Genomic DNA, 19789 nt, shown 5'->3' with positions numbered 1-19789 from the left:
ATTTTATATCTCAAACGATATATTTTTTTTAAGTAAAGATTGGAAGTTAAGCCATCAAATTATTTAATACTTTTGTAATATAACAAATAATTTTTCTCATTTGGATTCTGAACTCACGACCTTTCACATAGAGACCATGTGTCTTTGTCACTAGACCAAGTGCTAGTTCTTAATAATTTTATTTGTAATTACCAATGTTTAATAATTTCATAAATAGAAAAAAAAATCTTTCAAAGAATTCTTTGAAAACATTATTTTGATAAATATATTAATTTCTAATATAAAATTAATTTCAAAAAATTAGGAGAATTTTTTATTTCTGATCAATAAAAACAATCAAAATTAATGCATCAGTGCAGTGTTTCTAAAATTAATTTTATACTAATTTCTATTATTTTCATTTTTGATTTTATGAATGTATATGATTGTTTTAAAATGCAGTTTTTATACAGTATGTGAAAAGGCACCGCATACCGCATATTCAGATTTTTTTATGTGAATTTTAAAATGAGAGTTCACACACGCACACACACATATAGAGAGAGGGGTTGGCTAATATCAAATTGATTGTTCCTAAGGTCCCTAGCAACTAAGTCGTTTTTCAATTTTCAAAGTCCAAAAAGTCGATCCAAACCGTTAGATATGATTTCTCTCTCTCTCTCTCTCTATATATATATATGAATGTGGTAATATGCGATAATATGTGGTATTAATATCATACAATATATATGTGGTAATATGTGGTTGAAAATACAGAAACCCAAGATGGTATATCTCTATGATGCCATGTTGTATTTAGTAATTTTTAAAATTAATATTGGTACAAATTTTGGTTAAATATGATAAAAATTCTGGTTAAATATGGTATCATTTTGACAGTTTCGGTTACATTGAATCTAATATAATTTTGGTAGTGGTCAAATTTTGATTAAGTTTGAGATTTAATTGGTACCTTAAATCTAATTCAAAATTGGTACTAATCTAATTAAATTTGGGTACTAATCTAATTTAATTTTGATGCTAAAAAATATCCAGTAAATTTTGGTCCTAAACAATTTAATTTTGATACTGGTCGAATTACATTTTGGTACAATAAATCTAATTACATTTTGGTACTGATCTAATTTAATTTTGGTACTAATACAGTTAATTTTGATTGTATTCTAATAAAATTTTGGTCATCAATAATAAACAGTAAATCTTAAACCTACATCCTAAACCCTAAATCTAAATCCTAGCTAAACCCTAAACCTAATTACTAAACCTATCTAAATTACTACTTAAATAAAAATTGAAATAAGAAAAGAAGAAAAAACTTACCCGAGCTCGAAAAAATTTGAATGCGACCTGAAATTATAAAAACCTCACTTCAATGGCCCCTATATATAGCGCATCCGCCTGATAAATATGAAATTATAACTATTTTGTGGTTCTTTTTTTTTGGAGAGGATATTAATAAAAGAATAATTATATTCAACCCCATACTCTTATCGCCTCTCTTGTCCCCGCAGCTACAATTTAGAAAGATTGTACTATAGTCCCCAGTAATTATTTAAACACTTCTAAAATTAGAGGTTGTACTATAGTCCCCACTAAAATATATGACAAAAAATATTCATCACGATAAACGTATATGAGATGATTATTCAAGTTTTTTTTACATAGGTATAAATATTCTAGTGTGTAGGTATAAATATTTGTAATATTTGATATTAATAGTTTCATATGTCAGTCAGTGTCATATGTAAAAAATACTTGCAAGTATAGGTATAAATACTTGAATGACGAGTTATAAATACTTGTGTGACGACGAGTATGAAAGTACATTATTGTCGATCTTATTTGAAAGAGAAAATTGCGTAGAAAACGGTCGTGGTTTTAGATTCGCAAATTTTTTCATAGATCGTTAGAAATGTGGACGAGATTGAACGAAGAAAAAAAAATCAAACTCAAAAAATGTGTATGATCCCCCATATAGTTTGAGATTTAGTTGAAGAAACAATTATTTATGTAAAAATTGTTTACCTTATAAGTATAAATACTTATGTATATAAATATTAATATTTTAGAAAAAATTTCAGTGTTTGAGCTTTTATGAACCTCTATAATAGTTATGGAAGTTAATGCGGAGATAATTATAAGTATTCTTAATAAAAATATCGGCTGAATTGATCCTCAACTCTCCCGTCTGCAAGTTGGCTAAACTCCTTATTCACTGTACCGTTTGTTGATCATTGATATATTCCTATTACTCGGGGTTGTCGTTAGTAGGGGTGTCAATGGTACCTTTTTAACTGTTTACCCGACCCGTATCGTATTCGATAAGACGGGTATGGGTAAGGTTTTTTTTTTGTTAGCTTATTGGGCATGGGTATGGATAAAAAAAAATTTTCGTTAAATAAATGGGTAAGGGTATGGGTAATGACTATTTCGTACCCGTTACCCTATAGGGTAATTATAAAATCCAAATATATATTCAATTAAATTTCCAACCCACTTAAATGTATACTTAATTCAATTTTCAACCCACTTAAATGTATATTCATGTTTTTGAATTTTTATTCTTTATAAAAAATAATTTAGTTGAAATTGATTGCACATTTATTTTATTTTTTATTAGAAATGCAATTATATATGTATTAAAACGAATGAGTCTTTGATGTTTAATTTGTAAAATATAATAAAACTAATTATTATACTAGTATTAACGGGTAAGGGTAGGGTAGGGTAAGATCAATTTTTAATGGGTATGAGTAGGATATGGGTAATGTCAATTTTAATGGGTATGGGTATGAAAATATCTTCACCCGACCCGTACCGTACCCATTGACACCCCTAGTCGTTAGAGTTCTAGCGCCAAGACCCTCGCGAGAAGTCTCTGCTCATGAGCTCATCTATGATGTCAAGTGCTAATAAAATTAAATCATAAATTGACTAAAAAGTTAGTTGCAAGCATGCAATCTACCGTTATAATAATATTAAGTGTCAGACCACAAGAACGATTTTGAGTATCAATCTAAACTATTTCAGTCATCTACACCAGTAAGAAAGTAGAGTTATAGACAAATTAAATTCTTCGAAATTTTTGCTTACCGAAATACCTGATAACAATTCAAGTTAATCTACTCTTTATTTTATTTCATGTTGGTATTTTGATATTATTCTAATCCAAAGTGTATATATAAAAGATAAATAAAAAATAGCCTCTTTTTGCTAATTCAAGCACATCCAAATATAGAATAGTAGTTCGAAATAATCACTAGTGTTGTAAAAAACGCCCGTTTAGGCCGATTAGTCGTTGGCAGTGATCAAACTGTTATGGATTTTTTCGATTAATCGGCCAATTATTCCTGATTATGACCGATTATTCCCGATTAATCGCTTGTCGGTACCCTATCCGTCCAACGATTGCATACTGTTATTTACAACACTGATAATCGCTAACACATATTAGCATTATTATTTGCCTCATCCAAACGTACCTAAAATGAACGCACATGAGATAAATCAAATCACCAAAAAAAATAACAAACAAGAAAAGTTAATAAATTGCATCAAGTATTGGGTTTACAAATGATAGCCTTAGAAGGTTAAAATTAGCTTCTCATGAGTAAATAAAATAAACAAATAAATCTATGAATATATAACATCTTTCAAAATAAAAATAAGTAACAAGAGAGATAAAACTCTTAAACCCTATCCCATGTTTGGTTGTAGTTTAAAGGATGAAATAAGGAGTTTAGTTCTCGCTATTTCACCAAACAAGCATTAATTGAATTGGACTAAGATAACATAAGTCGATCTTTGAATCAGTCTAAATTAAACCACTTCACATAGTGGTTTAATTTTATTACACGTCATGGCCCAACTCAAATGATTATAATAATAAATTATTAGTATATAATTAGTATATTATTATTATTAATAATTATTAATATATTAATATTATATAATTAGTATCTTATTAATAATAATAATTAATGTATAATTATATTATTAATATCTTATATTGTTAATATATTAAATAATTATTAGAATAATATTAGAATATATTAATATTATATAATTAGTATTTTATTATTGAGTTAGGCTAATATGACATTGGTGTTATTTGAAACTAAATAACACCAAATCTTAAACTCTTAGATCTGCTTTAAGATTCGTAATATCCGCTTTTACTGTTCAAGCACTTTATTTTGTACGAATCTTAAAGCAGATCTAAGGGTTTAAGATTTGGTGTTATTTAGTTTCAAATAACACCAATGTCATATTAGCCTAACTCTTTATTATTGATAATTAACTAATTTAGGTTTTCAAAATTTTAGTCCTCCACCAACTCTAAGTCTCTAACCAGATAAGGAATATCTTAAGTTATGATTTAACTTTGGGCCTCAACCAAACATGAATAATTTAGACCTTCTTAGCTTTAGTCCACAACTAAACACCACCTTATTGCAAGTCTTCACATTGCAAGTACCGCACCTTCTCTTCGTCACCTCCAGACTTCGCCATGTATTGCTCCAAGTCTTTTCTACAACTTTTTATTTTGTTAATTGAAAAGATTATGGACTTCTATAAAATTTTCCTTTTTATAGCCTTTTTTTTATACCCTGATAGTGGCTATCAGGTGTTTTTTTTATAGCCTTCTTAGGAGTTGAAAACGTGGATCCACTGTTCAAGGACGTGTTTGCCAATTATCGGATGTTTTAATTAAAAGGTGGAGAGGTGAAAAAAACGAAACTATATTTTCAAGCTGAAAAGAACACAGCTCAAAAATATTTTTTTTTTCGGCTATGAGTCTATGACTGACTTTAACAAATGTTCTGTGTAAGTTGAATTTTTTTTTTCTGCTCAAAATAACTTTTTTCGACTTACATAATGGGTTGGCTTTTCTCTATGGTTGAGTTTCCTCCTTTTCTTAGGAATGAAATATGATGTTATCCCCTGCTATCCTTTCTATCTCTCTCTTTCTCCTCTTTCTCTATCTTTCTCTTTGAAGAGAGAGATAGAGAGAAAAAAGATAGCAGGATCCTGTTATTCTGCTGAAAATTACAACAAATCTTGATCTTTTTTATTAATCCACATAAAAACATAATATTTTAAATTTTTTTTGCTATAACTTTGTCATTTCAACTCGAATTGATGTGAAATAAAGCTCATAAAGAGATCTACAACTTAATTTTATCATAAAATTTCCTCTTAATCAAAATATAAAACGTCCCAAAAATTGTACATTTTTTATGTTCCAGCTCTCTTCAAGATTGAACCAAGTTTTCACGTCTTGTTGTTTACTTCTTCATCATTTGTGCTATTTTTTATTTTCTTTACCGTTTCTACATAAAATCCAACAACATTATGACAGTAATCCAATCTTATTGCTGAAACAAAAAAAAAGAAAAGAAAATCAAGATATCTGATCTATATATTTTCCAAGTAAAATCCTAATAATTACATATATTCATTTCGCCATCAATCATTTAAGCTTGCTAATTAAGTCTTTTTCAGATGGAATATGCTGAATATTTAACAAGGCTATGCTTGCTCGTGTTGTCTTAATTCATAATAAATGCGGCTATTTTTATTAATATCCCCCCCAAAAAAGTTAATTTTAAAAATAACTCCGCATTGGGTTTTTTTTCATAAATGCCCCGACTGCTGGGCCCACGGGTGGCCCAAAAAAGCCACCAGATCGCCCCCTGCAGAGGCGGGCCACACCCCTACCAGACCCCCCTGCAGGGGCGGGCCACACCTCTAGCAGACCGCTCGGGCCAGGGGTGGACCACTAAGGACCAGACCGCCCGTGGTCCGTGCGGTCCTTTTTTTTTTTTTTTTAAGAGATCTTAATATTTTGGAGTGATGTCTTAACTCTTTATATCACAAGTTTAAAGATAACACTAATTAAGGACTTGACATTGATTCAAAAATTTTCAACCTCTGACAGCTTGTTGATCTTCTTCTCTTTATTTCTGGTACTAAAATAATAGTTTAGAGCTACTAAAATATATTAAAATCTCAAATTAGATCTCTGTCCATGTACAATGCACCCTAGACTGACATCTGGTATGAAGTCCAAACTTAGTAGCCAAACACTAAAAACATTAAATTTGATATCTTTTGGTAAATTAACAAGTCTGGACTGATACAGGAACCAAACTGTAAAAGTGATTACACTAGCATGTAGAGCATTCAAAAATACACAGAATTGACACAAATTTCAATTAATTTGGATTTTTCTACAATTAGTTATGAATTTCCAAAGTTCGGCTTTTGAAAAAATTTTAAACAGCCATAACTTTGGCTAGGAAAGTCGGATTTGCACGTATGACCACTTTTCGAAAAGGGGAGGACGAGACGGATCTAAATATCACTCAGGGAGTCAACTCTGGATATTGAAAATATCATAATTTCAAAAAAACGTCGTTTAGTGTCTCAAAAATTTAGTTTAAGTTTTCAGTAGGTATGCAGCGATCAGTATTTTGTTTATAAACGTCGTTTGAGTTTTTTTTTTTATAATATATGTATATATAATGGAATATATGTATATGTATATATAATATAATACATGTATATATATGTATATATAATGAAGTTTAAGTTTAAGTTGTAATAATGGTATATATAATACATGTATATATATATGTACATATAAACTCATTTTTGTTATTTGAAGTTTAAGTTGTAATAATGGTATGCGCTTGTTGGACGGACTGGTACTGTCAAGCAATTAATTAGGAATAATAGGTCATAATCATAAATAATCGGTCGATTAATCAGGAAAATCTGTGATAGTTTGATTGCCGCCAACGACTAATTATCAGCCGGTTAATTAGTCTAAACAGTCGCTTTTTACAACACTGATTTAAAGTATTATTATTTGTTCTTCTAAAAAAAAGTATCTTTATTCTCAAAAGTTTTTGGAAGTACATTACTATTTGTGAATCATGTACTAAAGATTTTTTTTTAAATAAATTAGATTTTTCGTTACTTTATCAAAATTAAAGTATAAGGTACCTTACAATATTTTTGGGAGTCATTTAATCAAATGTTAGACTACAAGAAGCAATGTTCGCTTACAAAGGTATGCTACAAAGTCTCAGGTACAGCTAGCTGTACTAGTTTAAACCTTGAATCTACTCTCGTCTAAGGTTGCAAGTGCACAACCCTATCCGTATAGTATAATAAGGTATCGATCCTCAGGGACGGTTTAATTCGATTCTAAATTCCTACAAATCCGAGTTAGGTACTAGAAGTGTGAAAGGTTTGGTTTGAATTCGTTTCAATTTCTCAATTCAATAACAAAAGATTGCAAAAGAAAGTAAATGTTTGTTTCAGTCAAGTTTAAAAGGATGTTTTCAGGGTTTCAGATTTCATCCTCAGCTTTGCCTCTCTGGACCCTCACTCGACTCGCATCATCTCTGATGCGACCCTAGTGATGCGACTCGCATGGCCATCGAGTGAATGCAGCATTTCACCTGTTTCTGAGTTATTCGATTGTGCAAGGTTCTACTGACCCTACCCACGATTCCTGAGCCTTAACTCTCGTTTATTAGCACCAGTAACCTAGTAGGGAATTGCAATTTCACCTTCTTAGATCTACAACTTTCAACTCTCGTTTATTCGTGTTCAATCTAAGTCAATTGATCGGTTTGCTAAAGGTGTCCACTATCTCTCAATAAATGGAAATCTCACCTTTCAGTTCAATTGATCTATCTTTTCAGATTTCTAACCTACCTCAAGTGCTTGATTAAATTGCAAGAAAGATCTAGATCAAGATATTAGAAGAGATGAAAGATTCATTCAACAATAGTCAATAAAATGCAATCACACAATCTCAATCAAGCTTTAAAAGAAAGATACACAATCAATTGATCACAAGAACAACTCAAATCCAAATGAAATACACACAATCAAAGCTTTAGACTACATCAACCCTAGAAACAAAGAAAGATCTACTCAAACAACATCATAAAAGAAGAGAGAAGAGATAGGATCATGATAGAACCAAATGAAGCAATCTTGCAAGGATCTTCTCTCCTTCCTCTCTTTCTTGATCAACACTCCAATTCTTGAGGCTTTGAATCTTCAAATTTCCGAACTCCCTCTCTGGTGACAGAGGCGGTCTATTTATAGACCTTTCAAAACGGTTGCTTCAATTATGGGCCCTTATTGGGCCTTTACTGTCTGCTCTGGAAGCTCGCGATGCGACCCGCATCACCACTGAAGCGACCCGCATCAGAATGTGATGAATGCGCCTCGCATGCAGTGGTGCTGCGACCTGCTGGTGCGGCTCTGAGTGGTTGATGCGCCTCGCGTCAAGTCTGATGAGGGTCGCATCAAGGTCTTAACTTCAGCAATTTGCTTGATTTCACCAATTTTCCTGCAAGATAAGAATGAAAGCACAGCAGTACCAATTCTACGCATAATCATTATAATAGATGTTATTTAATGGCTCAAGATTCGTGTTTTGGTACTGAAATTGGTCAAAACAATAGGTCGGATATAGCAATATCAAGCAACAAGCCCTTTTTTCTATTGTAGAATGGTAGCTTTCTTGATATGTTTTATGTCTGGTTCAAATTAACAAATAACACAAGATTATGCATATGTTCGTTAAACACATCGCATGTTATACTCGTGCTATTTGTAAAGATGAGATCAGCTTAATTTGAAAATAAGGTTGGCCAAACCCGATAATTACAACAAGAGAGATCTACCATTGAAAATTTAAATAATCCATTTCTAAGAATTTTTTTTTTAATTAATACTGGCAGGTCTTGTTTAATTTTTACTCTGGTCCATCTAACCTAGTTGCATTCAAGGGTAATATTCATTTTCTTCATAAAATTATTAAGATTCTCTAAAAAAAAAAAAAAAAGAGGACCGCCCAGACCACAGGCGATCTGGTCCCTAGTGGATCGCCCCTGGCCCGGGCGATTTGCTAGAGGTGTGGCCCGTCCCTGCAGGGTGCGGTCCGATAGGGGTGTGGCCCGCCTTTGCAGGGTGCGGTCCGATAGGGGTGTGGCCCGCCTTTGCAGGGTGCGATCTGGTGGCTTTTTTGGGCCGCTCGTGGGCCCAGCTGTCAGGGCATTTATGAAAAAAAACCCAATGCGGGATTATTTTTAATTTTTTTTTTAGGCGTATTAATAAAAATGGCCGTAATAAATGATCATATTCAGGACGGATATTTTGATTTAAATAGATGACAAATTCATATTTAAGTGGAATGGTCCAATGATTTCAAACCCAATTACAATTTACTATTAATTGATTTTTTATGGGACACTGTAGAAACAAAAAAAAATACAACTAATGCATATTTACATTTAACAGATATTTTTCTTTGACCTTGTGCATGCAGGAATTTAGGTATTGCTGTTTTTTTCTTAATAAAACTAGAGTTCAAATTTTTAAATTTCATACTCTTGTTATTATAACAAAGATTTTGATCCTATGATCTCTTGTTGAATCGTAATATCTAATGTTGAGCATATATGTAATATACTTATGAATTGTTATGTATGAATTGTTATGTATGGTTGTCCAACTAATGTGATCTATAATGATTAAGGATATTTGACAATTTATGTATTTATTAGGGTATGGTCCTAGATTTAGACGGACAAAGTTCAAATTATTAATAGACTGATTGTGTTAAGGAGAACCACAAATACAAAGTAGATTTGACAATTTTCAGAGGGTTGTGTGGGCTGCAATCCCAGATCTGAAAATTAAGATCGAGTTGGCTAAATTCCGGAGAGTTGTGCAGCTGCACAAAATGTTGTTAATCCAAGAAAGTCAATTTTCGCTAAATGTCGATGGGTGAGTAGGCCACAAGCGTCACAAGAATTGTTTTCTTATTTAAGTGGATTGGTACTCAAGGCACATGCCATCATCATAACATAATACATCATATGAACAATTTTGGATACGGACTGGAGTGCTTTTGGATATTATCCGACTGTATCCGATTTCATATCCGAAAATTTAATATGGATATCTGATATTTGAATATCCATGCAGATACAGATACGGATATGCTTTTGAATTTTAATTATCCGTATCTGAATAGTAGATATATATTATAAAAAAATGTTATTCACTATTATAATAAGTAGATATCCGTATCCGTATCCAGTTAATATCTGATCCGTATCCATATCTGTATCCGAAAAATAAAAATGAATACGGATATGATTTAGCACTATCCGATCTGTTTGCACCCCTAAATTGGTTGACCTCTCTAACACCTCTCAGTCATATGACATTGTTCTGTCACTATAGGTATTGTTGTAGGCCTCTCTAACACCTCTCACTCATAGGACATTGTTCTGTCACTATAGGTATTGTTGTTTTGTTATTATTGATTTATTGATTGAATAGGAATTCTAGAAGGTGCAAGCTGGGATTTAGGTATTAAAATACACTTAAAAATCAATTTTATATATTTTGAAAAAAAAAATGCTAATTTTTTAGATAAGTACGAAATTGCTGTTTTTTTTATATTAGTTTGTATTATTATTTCTAAGGCAACAAATAAGTATCACGTGTAGCCGTGTAGGTCCAAATAAAATTAGATTTTTATTAAATTTATGAGGAGCATGCTCATGACAAAGACTGATGTAACTCAAATATATCCTATTAACAAAATTGCCCCGATCATGACAAACGACCGATGTAACTCTAATATATTTTTATACTGGTTTCGTACGATATTCCTCCTGAATTCCCGTGTACATAGATTCGATGAAAAATTGGTAGAAACGATTGAGAAGATATTTTAAAAGGAGAATTGGGCTCCGCACACCCACCATCGGAATTATCTGATATGCAATAAAATTAGTATGGACGACTTTAAATTTCGTACAAATCAAGTACACACACATCTTGATACAGATTCAACGGTTTTAATAGAACGTCAAATCAAAATTGGTCTGATGTGTCTTCACTAGCGGATCTAAGAGTCAGGAATAGATATGTGTCTACCTCTGAATTTAAATTTTTTTAGACTTATTGGTATTTTATATTTGTATATATTTCTGGATGGAAATACTACTTCTAGATTTAATTCACGGTCTAGTAGAAGAAAATTATGCGGAAAAAAAAGTCAGCGCAAAAAGATTCACGTGAAAGAAAGAAAGAAAAAACACAGTTGATATAATTTTGATATCTTAACAATTTAATCCCTAATCCCAATACAATTCAGTCGCAAGCGCACAACCTTATCGTTTAGTAATTTGGGTATCAAACCACAGAGAGGAATTGTAAGTACTGGTTTACCGGTTTTCAATAATCTAGACAATCAAATATTGAGTGATTTTTTGTAAACTAAATTCTAAAAATGCGGGATAAATTAATTAAATGTAGGATGAATTATAAACTAATGTGGACTGAATTCCAGACTGAATGCAGGGCGAATTATCTGAATGCAACTTAAATTAACATAATGCATATTGAATTCCAGAAACAGTAAATTATGAGAGAAATCAAAGGAAATGAATATATAGAGTTATGGTTTCACTATGATACTTTTAATTATATATTTCTATTGTTTTTCTAATATTTGAGTTGTAATTGTTGATGGAGTGTTATCCTAAGGTAGGGCTGGCAAAAAAATTCGAGGTTCGTGATTCGATTCGGGTTTGATTCGAGTTTAATTCGATTCAAAATGGGTTCGAATTGAAACGAACCAAACCAGGTTCAGTTCGAAATTAATTCAAACCAAACCCAAACCTAGCCTAGTTCGATCGAAATGGGTTCGATCATTTTTATGGTTCGAATCTCATAATAACATCGGCCGTCCATTTACCTGATGAAATTAAAATCCAAGATAGAGAGTCATAATTTAACTTAGCCGACACTCCATCGCTCTCAAATCTCAATAACCTAGTTCTCTCTCCACTTCTCCCTCTAGCTCTAAAATCTAGCCGACGCTCTCCGCGACTGGCTGTCTCTCCGGCTGTCACTCCTCTCTCCGGCCTAGATGATTGTCTCTCCTCTCTCTTCGGTCGTCTCTCATAGTTCATACCAGGAAAGCCGTCTCTGATGTATTTTTTCATGAACAATTTTTTAACTTAAAAATACTCATTTCATAGTTCATACCGGTAAAAGGAAGCCATGTGAATTGTTCCGCGAGAAAAAATTAATGTATAAACTACCGGTATAACTAGGACTGCTAAAAAATAATTTAGTTCGTGATTCGATTCGGGTTCGATTCGGGTTCGATTCGAAAAATGTGTAGTTCGCAATTAATTCGATTCGAAATGGGTTCGGTTCGAAACAAATCAAACCAGGTTCGGTTCATAATTAATTCAAACCAAACTCAAACCTAAGGTAAGTTCGGTTCGGTTCGGTTCGGTTCGGTTCGGTTCGTTGCCACCCCTATTCTAAGGTAAATGTTTATCCACTTTCGCAGCTTCGCACCGTATCTAGATTAAATAGGTCTCCTACATTCATGGCTTACCAGTTTTAATCTAAACCCATTAAGCTATTTGATAACCCATGTTTTCCCCCCAAAAGCCTTTTGGACTACTTTCGTAGCTCCGAGTACTTAAGTTTGTTTATGTTGTTCAAGTAATTCAATTTCTCCTTTCAGTCCATCACCAAATTTACCTAGTATTGTTTGCATAACTGTCGCTATTTTAAAAAATACTTCTAATATAAATTTCTCATTTCGGTCTCAATTTATTATTAGCGAATCCCTTAATAAAATAAGAAATAACTAAACAAATCATTCAAGCATTCATAAACAAATCAACATCACAACAACAAATAAAATTCAAACAACTAAATTAACATAACAAAAACATCAAGCTACTCTCATATTCCTAAATAAAAATGTTTAGTCAAGCATACTTTCAATACAAGTACAAGTCATATTTGATTCTATTAAAATCAGAAAAATAAAAATAAAGACTCCCTTATAGCCGGTATAGCTTCTTTGCTTCGGTTTTTGCCTCTGACCGAGTCTCTCTTCCTTCGATTTCCTCTGGCCGACTTCTCCAAAAATCAAAGTGTCCCCCAAATAAAAAATATGAAATGCTAAAGTTAAGATATCCCCTCATTTCGTCTAGAGGCAAATATATATCAGGTCCTATTCAATTTAATTTTTTTGGTAAGAAATAAAGTGCGCCACAATCAGCCAGCCATCAAATTCCTTAATTTGCCATATTTCAAATGCAGTAATTAATTGGTATCAATTGATTCGGTAGCCAAATAAAATGCATTAATTAGCAACGATAGCCAAGATATCATGGATCAATTTGTTTCTTCATTCAGCTTGATATTCTTGATCTTTTGTGCACATGCAAATCGCACGATTTCGTGCTCCAATTCTGCAATAATTAACAAATTGCGCAGTATCTTATGTCTTGACTAACATTAATTAAAATTAAATGAAATGATAAATAAAATGCAACAAAACATGATAATTCGGATAAATTTTGGGATCAACTGTGTGTCAAATAATGCGTCAAATTATAGTTCATCAATAGTCTAATTCGCTACTCCACCTAGAAGAATTGTTGATTCTTCAAGAAAAAAAAGATGTTTGATTCGCTACTCCACCTAATATGTACCATGTCGTGTCTTGGATCGTGTGTCGTACTGTAACCAAGTCATATTTATATGTGCTGTGTCATGCTATGATCAAATTTGAAATAATGGTCATGACACGTGAATGATCACAACATGTTAGTCACGTCATGACCAAGGCACGCCGTGACCACACACTTGGTCACGTTTAACTATCTTTTTCATAATTTAGATTAGTTTATTCAAGATTCACAATTTGATCAAGATCTACCAGTCTTAATTACACGTGACTCACGTAACCATGTATTGTGTCATGGCCAAAACCTTCACGTGACGTGCCTTGTCTTGCCAAATTTTTGAAAGATGGTCCTGTCACGTAAATGGTCATGGCATGGGACACGTGAGCCATGACACGTGATTGGCACACGTATCATGTCGTGACTTTTTTAGATCCTTCTCTGCTATTTCGTGTCCACCCCTAACTGATTCATTTGCTCTAATTCATCTGGAGAAGAAAATTATGTTCTTGTCAATATTTTGTGTTCACCCCTAACTGAAATTCTAGATTTGTCCCTGTGTCTTCCAGATACTTGAGATGCAATTTGAAAAAACGAACGACCCAGATTAATGCCCAGCCAAACCCAACTCAATCTGGTTTCTAATGAAACTATAGAGGATCTGCTTTGAGATTTGTGCCAATTTAAAAGAACGGTCCGATTTATCACTTGCACCTGACCTCAGATACCTAGGGTGACACGGATTCTCGAAACGCCTCCCACTCTTCAAGCTATACGACCTGCGTGCTACTTGAGAATTAGCGTTTAGTGAATTCGGTCAATTCTAATATTGGATCAGGACATCAGGTGCATTATTTCGCCTAATTAAATTAAATTAATTGAGAGGTGTTAGGTTGAAAGAGGAAAGACGAACTACTTTGCTGTTCTCGTGGAACTGATTTGGCGGCGAGTATTAATAGTCGTGACAATAATACTGTAATTAGACAAGGAAGTTGAATTTATGTTCTCAAATTTCGGAACAATAACAAAAAGAGAAAAGGTTCTCGTCTACACTGTTTTGTCCATTATCCGTTCACAATGCTAATCTAACGAACTACCAACTGTATCCAACCTTCCTTTTATAAAAGAGACGCTAATATCTCTTTCCGCTCTCTCTCTCTATCTTCACAGAAGCTTTCTCTCTTTCCGATCTCTCTTCACAAAAGGATCTTCTCTCCTCAACCCCTTCCTTCCGACGACATTTCCTTTAACGGTCTCCTCTTCGATGGGTTCTTGATCGTGCAGATCTGAATGACCTCCTCTTCTACAGTTCATTTTTCAACAACAACATCACTACTTGCCGTTCGCCGGTGCCACTACTCGTTGGCGCTTTCTTCTCTCTGACGGACTTCTCCGGCATCTCTCTTAGATTCTAATGGAGAGAGACGATCTAAGACAGGCGATCTGGAGAAGCGATCTGGTGGAGAGAGATGAAAGCAAGGCGATCTGGAGAAGAGAGATAAGAGCGAGGTGATCTGGAGTATAATCGGGGTATTTTACCGTATTCACTTTGTAGTTTTACAATATACATCTTGTGATTTTACAGTATTCAAAACAAATTGTTTATTTACTAATCTATTTAAGTTTTGTTCCTTCTATTGATTTGAATTGATAATCATGATTTCCTTGCTTCTATTGAAATTTCATTTGAATTGATGTAGCCTCAAGTGTGTATGCATTATATGAACATTGATTTGAATTTTAATTGTATAATTTGTTGTTCAATAATGGATCTCACATCATCTGATGGTCTGATTTGAAATGCATAGTTCATTTTCTTTATGTCGTTGTTTTGAATTGTCTGATGTACGAAATTACATGATTCTATATTTTGTTTTACAGTATTCGATTTCACCTTCGAAAGAAGAACACGACAGGATTTTATCGTCTCTGAAGTAGTCAATTAACATATACCACTTCAGATCTGGTGAAATATGTAGAGTATTTTTACAGGATATAGTGCACATTTTTACATGATATATGCACTATTTTATAGTATTTATTATTATTGATGTTTATAGGTTTACAGTATATAGTTCACAATTTTACATGATATAGTTCACTGTTTTAGATGATACATAGAGTGTTTTATATAATATAGTTCACAGTTTTACAGTATCTACATGTAATAAATTCAATTTGTTACATTGTTTATTTTATTTGTATGCAGAATGATATCTCGAAAGAACGTGTGGTTCTTGTGGCGAGGCTTCTTACTCATCTTAACAATGTTCACAGGAGGTTGTTAATGTAGAAGTTTTATTTTTCCATAGTTTGTGTGATGCTATTTTAGATGTGGAATGATATACTTATGTTTGATATTGTGTTGTGAATATTATGGATGTCAACAAATGTTGTTGAACTGATGTGTTTTGTTGAGCAATTGTGTATTACAGTTTGAAATTGAGCTATTGTTGTTTTTATTTTTTGACCTTTTATTTTGAATGTTCTGGATGTTGTATACATGCAACTGATTTATAGTTTAGATATAGCAATTTTACAGTATTGGTTTTTGTAGGTTGTATGTTTTATTTTTATAGTTTAAGTTGACAATTTTATAGTATTGAAATTTTTGTATTTTTTATATTTTGTTTTATCATTTTCATCTGTTTATTTTACATTATTGATATTTTATAGTTTTTATGTTTTATTTTCACAGTTTAAGTTGACAATTTTACAGTATTGAAAATTGATATTTTTTAATTTTTATTTAATCATTTTCATTTGCTAATTTTACAGTGTTAAACATTTATAATTTTTACGTGTTATTTTTACAGTTTAACTTGATATTTTTACAGTATTGAAAATTGATATTCTTTAACATTATATTTTATCATTTTCATCTGTGAATTTTGCATGTCTGTAATTTTATAGTTTTTACATTTTATTTTTATAGGTAAAGTGATCAATTTTACAGTATTCAATATTTTGATGATTTATTTGTGTGTTCATTAAATCGAGAAACAAGAATAAAAAAAATTAATTGAAAATTTAATTTTGCCTTTTTATCACTTTTTTTTATCAAAATAACTGCTAATAATTAACATTAACTACCAATAACTTTCTATAACTGCAATATCCGAAAGTACTGTTTGAAAGTACAATTTTTTTTGTTCTGTAGTGTAAGTTGCAATCTGTTTTTAACTATCATGGGACCACTTCAAATAGTTGCTGGATGTTTTGTGATTAACTGATATATTTTATGTAATATATTGTATAATTATACAGCATGTAGAAGTAGTTTTGCAGTATTTACCGCAAGTCAAAGCTGTGGACAAATGGTGGACAAAAGTCTTTGGACAATTAGACGCTTCCAAAAATAAAAAAATAACTATGATAAAACTTAATTTCACGTACAACGCTTGAACAAAAGCTCACTAGATTATATTGTTTTATTTGGTCCAATTACCTAGCACTTTACTGAAATTCCCAGTGTGTTTGATCTTTTGGACGAAGATAGCTACCATGTAACTCGATAAGTTTTGTATGGTATTTTAGGGTAAAGATATTGATAATACTGTTTTTGTTTTGATTTCATACAGTGTATGTAGTATGTACAGATAATAAAGTTTATTTATTTTTTAAAAAGCTTCGCAGAAGATGTGAAGCCAGTAAAAATGACTTGGACTCTCAATTTTTAAATAATTACAATTTCACTACCGTTGTATCCCCATACAAAAAACAAAGTCAAAATAATAAAAAATAATTATTTGTTGTATAAAGCTAAAACAAAGAACTTGTCTTTGGTCTAGTGACAAAGGCACATGGCTCTCATGTGGGAGATTATGGGTTCGAAACCCACAAGTGGAGAAATCTTCTATAATACATGAGAGTTTGAAAATGTATTTGATGGCTTGACTTCCAACCTATAATTTCAAAAAAAATAAAGCTAAAACAATATTGTTAATATCTTTATCAGTATTTTGATTATTAAATTATACTTTATAGTTTCTACAGTTAAGTGGTTTTTAAATTGGAATTAAAATGGAAAATAGTTTACTGAAAATAGGGGTGTAAACGAATACAGATAATATGTTCCGTATTCACTCCGTATTTGAAGATTATCCGAATTCGGATTAAATGGATACGGATAATTGCAGATACAGATATTTTTTTGAATATGGTGAAATAATGGCGGATACGGATACATATATTTTTTGCATATGGTGAAATAATAGCGGATACATATAATTTCATAAAGGTGAATATCCATATCCATATCCGCAATTATTCTGATTCGAAATTGCTCCCAACATGCTTCGACTTTACTGCTCCGGATAGAAGTTATTATATAATTATCTTATAGAATTATCCCTTATTCATTTCAGTCTTGATTGTGAGATAAATGATAACACGATCTGGTTTAATATCTTTTTCACTGGTGATGGTGCTCATTGAAAGACGGATTAAACCAGATCGTATTCATTTCGTATTTGTATATTATTTGCTCTGTATTCGTATCTGTTTAAGGCAGATTTGATTTTAAAATTTGATATCCATTTACTATCCATATTCGCTCATTGAAAGACGGATACAGATATAATATTAGCATTATTCGCTCCGAATCCACTCCGTTTACACCCCTAATTGAAAAGCATACAATTCGTATTGGATCAACAGTCTTCTTATCACAGAAGGATACTATTTTGAGATTGGAGTAGAACTATGGTGTTCTTAAGTTCACCAAGTCCTTTGGTGAACTCAAGTCTAAAATCTATCGAATCGGTCTTAAACGATGAATCTGAACCTTTGAAATCCGTTTATCTTACGAGTGATGCGTCCACGTGTGAAAATTTTAAATATTCAAATTAATTTAGTATACAGTCAAGCAATCAAAATTAGAGTGTTAATAAATTAATTTTAATGCATTCATTTTTTGAAACTTTTTTGACTACCTGATTCTATGCAAAATCAATTTTAAAATTAAAAAAATTTACATGTAGATGCATTACTCGTAAGATAAACAGATTTCAACAGTTCAAATTCGTCGTTTAAGACCAATTCAATAGATGTTAGACTTGAGTTCACCGAAAAACTTAACGAAGTGAAGAATATTCTAGTTATACTCTTGAGACTGTCATGTTTTAAACTTTTAATCAAATGTACCATATGTGCCATTAATTAAAATAATTCGCGATTCGTACAAGCAAGTAATTCTTTTGATGTTGACTCATGAGTTGTGTACTTGAGTTGGTCTCCTTTTCAACTCTAGGGACCAGGGACTTCAATTCAAGCATTCTAGATGATTCCAGCTGTCGCCTGGAATTCGTATCCTCTGCATTAAATCAAAAGGGATTCTTTTGAGTTAATGAATCTCAAATGTCTAATTTATTTTAAAATTTATGCAAATTAGATCTGCACTAATATCGAAAGACCTCTATATTATCTCCATATAAAAATATGTGTAGTATTATTTTAAATAGGTAGAAAATCACTACTTTTGGGGTGATGCACAATTTTTAAATCTTACAATTCTACCTATCTAAAACAATAATAAATAAATTCTTAAATATGTTAAATTTGAACTCTTATGTTTATTTTCATATGAAGATGATGTTGAATGGTTGAAATTGATTGCCTTTACCGTTGCATCCTTTTTGTTTTCACTTGATAATAACAGACAGTACATATAATTAATTTTCAATCAAAACTAAACAGTTTGCTGAACATATTGATCTTCAGAAGAATAAAATATTAACTTGGTCAGAATTGAATAAGTCCTTTTTCAATGATCCAACTGATAATTAATAATTAATAGCAACATGTGATCATTTATTGGACAGCGAATGTACAATTTTCTAATATAATACACTGTATCAATGTTTTTACTAAAACAAAACATCATTTTCTATACTAACAAAAATTATTCTCAATCTCTATCATAAACTGTTGAAGACTATTTTGTCAGTTTCTTAGATTAACACAAGTATTTGAAACACCTCACAAAATTTCGTTTTGAATCGAGAAACAAAATTATGGTCCCAAGGATTCAAATCAACTGTTAATGTGATGTTTACTGGTTTGTATATCTACATATAGGGTTTGAATTAAAGTCGGTCAAATAAATCATCTGAAATTCTCGTTGACCAATAATTGATCATTCCAGACTTGAGAGAAATAAGGATGCGGATGAATTTTTTTTGGCAAGTAATTGCTTACAGACGAAGTACTAATCTCTATCAGAAACAGAGTCAAGAAATAGG

This window comes from Carex rostrata, chromosome 20, assembly GCF_964058835.1.
Source record: "Carex rostrata chromosome 20, lpCarRost1.2, whole genome shotgun sequence".
In the NCBI taxonomy this organism is placed as follows: domain Eukaryota; kingdom Viridiplantae; phylum Streptophyta; class Magnoliopsida; order Poales; family Cyperaceae; genus Carex; species Carex rostrata.
This window is presented reverse-complemented; position numbering follows the sequence as displayed.